We start from the raw sequence: 4,658 nt of genomic DNA on the forward strand, positions 1-4,658 counted from the left end.
GTTCATGGGGACCGTTGCAGTCCCCAATCCCAACTAAATGAGCATTTGGGTGATTTCCCGTTCCTCTCGGAATGGGGGCGCCTATTGGCGAGAACACGCTGCTGCCCACATTGTAGCACGCGTGCAGCCCAGAACATCTAAGGGCATCACGGACCTGTTATCGCTCACTCTCACCTTGCTAAACACAAGTTGTCCCGCTAAGCAGGGCAAACTAGTGCGACGACCGCCCGCGAAGGCGCCGCCGCCCCGTAACGTCAGGTGCGCCCGGAGGCACACTGCTGACAGCGTTCTAGTTAGCTTGTTTGAGTCGCGTTCGTTATCGGAATTAACCAGACAAATCATTCCACGAACTAAGAACGGCCATGCACCACTACCCTTAAATTTGAGAAAGAGCTCTTAATCTGTCTTACCTCGATAAGTTCGGACCTGGTAAGTTTTCCCGTGTTGAGTCAAATTAAGCCGCAAGCTCCACTTCTTTTTTTTTTTTTTAAATTGCATTCGTTTATTCATTTAAATTTATAAAAGTTTTGCCGCGTTACTTATTTATAACAATAAACGATACAGAAACACGCATGAACAATTATAAAACGAATAAACCTCTCCATTGCCGGCGGCCTTCCCGACGGAGGCGTAGCCACCGGCTGCAATGGCGTCCCTGACTAAATTTAGTAAGGGCCCGCGCCCCGCCTGTCTAAACGTAAACACAACATTAAAAATGAAGGACTTACATTAACACACCTAACATTTACGAAGCGGGCGTGCCCGCGGTTCGTCGAGTCTCCATTTTTTCCCTATTTCTAACGTATAGTATGTACGCACACACACACGCACACACATAAGTACGCAGACACTTTGACGCTTACGGTGGGACAGAACAGACATCCGCACAAACGTAAACGAAAAAGACGGGCCTAGCTCTCACAGTGCACGCGCACGCTCTCTCTCCTACTGCCGGTCGGGTACGAACATCCGCACAAAGCGGACGACGCAAAATGCCGAACGTACCCGAACCGAGCGCACGCGCGCTCTCTCTCGCCCGACTGTGCTAGAACGAACGACCGCACAAAGCGGAGACGGCAAAATGCCGGTCTCGCCCGGTCGTGTTTTCGCACGCTCGCTGACTGGCCGATCGTTTCGGCCGTAACCGCTCCCACTCAACGCGTAGACGTGTTGGTGGTCGCGATGGCGGCTTCTACGTCGGCCGACATTAAGCCGCGATGGCGATCCTGTCGCTCGTGGCGGCGTTGGCGTTCTCGCGCGCGCCTGTTGGCCCGTCGTCGGGCTAGCTCCTCCTCCGTCGGCGGTGCTCTGCTTCGGCGAGTTCGGCCCGAACGCAATGGCGGCAATGTACCCGCGCGTAATTGGGCGCGGTATTCCCGCTGCCGTTGGTTCCGCCTTAGCCGACGACGAAGTAACACTTCGGCCGATGGCGGAACTCGTTCGGGCCGAACTGGGCGTTGCCTCTCCTGCTGCTGATTGGACGGGTGCTGTTGTTGGTCCATGTCCATCTCCCCGATGGCGGATGTCTGCCGTTGCCGGCGTCTTCGCCGTTGGCCAGCGTTTCTGGCTTCACGGCGGACCTGTTGCCGAACGCGTTCCGCCAGCTCATTGGCGGAAACGATCCCGCCAGCGATGGCCGCGTTTTCGGCAACCTGCTGCTCCAGCCACCTTTGTTGTAGAAAGCTGCAGATCCGCCGTGTTGCCGTGGCCGTTCGCTGCCAAGCCTCCGGGCTCGACAGCAGAAAACGCTCCAGCTCATCGGGGGAAATGACGACGCCGTCCGCGTCCGTCAAGAACTGCACTCTCGTGTCGGCGAACCTCGGACAGTGGAACACCACGTGCTCTGCCGACTCCACGGTGTTGTCAGCGCAGAAGGGGCAGGTCGGGGCAGAGGTGAAACCCATAGCATGTAGGTACTCCCGGAAGAAGCCATGTCCGGAGAGTACCTGGCTAAGGAAGAAATCAACCTCGCCGTGCTTCCTACCTACCCAGCCGGCAATATCCGGCAGCACGCGGTGAGCCCATCGCAGGAACCTGCTCGCGGTCGGATGAGCGGCATCCTGGTCCCACGATGTCTGCCACTGTCTTATGGTTGCCGAGTGCTCCAGCCGCTTGATGACCTCCTTGTCTATCAGCACCCGCCTCTGCAACGCCCGTTGATGCCTGGTATAGCACCGCGCGATCTCGTCCACCTGCAGGTGTAGCGGGACCAGGCCAGCCAGCACTACCGCCGTGTCGTAGCCGACGGTACGGAAGGTCCTGGCGACGCCTTTCGCCAAAGGTCGCTGCAGCTGCTCCAGTTTCCGCCTGCACCACTGGAACTTCACCGCCTCCGCCCAGATGGGTGCCGCGTATCGCACAACCGAGTCCGCCACTGCTGCCAGCAGCCGACGTTTAGCCATCCTCGGTCCGGCGTGGTTGGACATCACGCCGGTGGCCAGCTTCACCACACGGAGTGCCTTTGCGGTGGCCTTCTCGACGTGTGGCTTCCACGAGAGGTGGTCGTGAAGCATGACCCCGAGGTAGCGTATCGCCGGCTTCGAGCGGACCTCGACGCCGTTGATCACTACGGGCACCGCTGGGTGGCCCCGACGCAGACTGGAGATGAGGACGATCTCCGTCTTTTCCGGGGCCAGCTGCAACCGATGTTGCTCCATCCAGGCGGAAATCGCTGCCACAGCTTCCTCCGCTACACCTGCCGCCTCCTCCGGTGTACACCCCTTGGCGAGTACTGCCAGGTCGTCCGCAAAGCCGATGACGGATGCACCTTCCGGCAGCTGCACTCCGAACACGCCGTCGTACAGGATATTCCACAGGGTGGGGCCCAGAATGGACCCCTGCGGAACACCTGCCGTTACTCGGCGTGTTACCGGACCGGAGCTGGTATCATACGTCAGCTCACGGTCGGAGAAGTACTCCTGCAGGATGCTGCGCAGTCCTGAGGGCACTCCTTTGGTCTGCAGCGCCAGTGCTATGGCCTGCCAGTCTGCGGAATTGAAGGCGTTACGGACGTCCAGAGCAACGACAAGCAGGCAGCGCTTGTCGCGTCTATTCGTTCGCCCGAAACTCATCGCAGATCTGGCGGCCTCCATCACCAGCCCAACCGCCTGAAGTGTCGACCGACCACGCCGAAAGCCGAACTGGTATTCGGAGAGGAGCGGCTCCGTCGGCATCTCGATGTGGTCGTTCAGGCGGTTCAGCAGTACTCGCTCGTACACCTTGCCGGGCGTGTCCAGCAACATCACCGGTCTCACCGATGACGGCTCGCCCGGGGGTTTTCCCGGTTTGGGAAGCAGCACCAGCTTCGCCTTCCTCCATTGCCGCGGGAAGCGGCCAGCATCCATCTGCTCCTGGAGGAGCCTCGCGAACGTCGTCGGATGCGCCCGGATGGCAGCCGAAAGGGCAGCGTTCGGCAGTCCATCCAGACCGGGCGCCTTCCGAGGGTTCAGGCCAGCTGCGATGTCGAGCAACTCCTGCTCCGTCACTGGCCTGATGTCGACGCCGTCCGATTCGATGGTAGGCCAGGCAACAGGGGGGTGGTTCGGGCACAGCGCGTCCACAATGCGCTGCAGAACGGCCGGATCGCGTTCTTGTGCGACGCGGCTCCCTCCGAGCCGTCGCAGGAGCTCCCCCTGCCACCTACCCGTCTCATCATCCTCCAGGTGTTGCAGAAACTCGTTGTAACGGTCCCGCTTGCTAGCCCGGATCTCAGCTGTCAGCAGCTGGCGGGCCTCCTGGTGCCGTGCAGAAGCTGTTCTGCGGGCTGCCGTGTCGCTAGTCGGTACCCTGCTGTACCGTTCCCAAGCCAGGCGGCAGTTCTCCCGTAGCCGGCCGATTTCTGGTGTCCACCAGTACGCCGGACGTCCTGTGTGGCCGACTGACGGGGAAACCTCCGCCATGATCTCGCTGCACGCCCGGCTCAGGGTTCGGGTCAGGCCCTCAGGGTCCGTGGCCTCCTCCACGAAGTTGGCTGCCCGCAACGCGATGTCGAACAGCTCCCGGCTAAACTCCTTTGCCCGCCAGCGTCTGCCCGCTGCTCTCACTGCTGGTGCTGCTTCTGCTCCCGTAGAGTTGCGGCTCGTTGCCGCCGGCCTTTCCCCCACCTCGAAGCGGATGTACCGGTGGTCGCTGAATGAGTAAGTTCCCAGCATCCTCCATTGCCTGTCGGGGTCCCCGACGAGGTCCTGCCTGCTGATGGAAGTACTGGCGAAGGCGACGTCCACAATGCTCGGGCGAGCGACGCCGTTCCCGAGGAAGGTGGCTTCCCTCCCCAGGTTCAGGACATCGAGCCCGAGACCCTCCGCCAGCTGTAGCAGTTCCTCGCCCTTCGCGTTGGTCCTGCTGCTGCCCCAGGCGCTATGCCAGGCGTTGAAGTCGCCGGCAAGCAACACTCGGGGGCGTCCTGAGGCGAGCACCTCAATGCGTTGCAGCATCTCAACAAACTGGGGAACCCCGATGCTTGGCGACGCGTAACACGCTATGATCGTGACGCCTGCCACGTCCGCCGCCACGATGCCGGGAAAACTCGAGCTCCAGATCCGCTGAACCGGGTGGGAGTATCCGCTCGCGACAATGGCCACCAGCCTGTCGCGGTCCACCACCCAGTTTGCGTTCCCGTCCGGAACCGAACTCAGCTCGCACACCACCATAACGTCCAC

Source organism: Anopheles stephensi, unplaced genomic scaffold (assembly GCF_013141755.1).
Source record: "Anopheles stephensi strain Indian unplaced genomic scaffold, UCI_ANSTEP_V1.0 ucontig386, whole genome shotgun sequence".
Taxonomy (NCBI): Eukaryota; Metazoa; Arthropoda; class Insecta; order Diptera; family Culicidae; genus Anopheles; species Anopheles stephensi.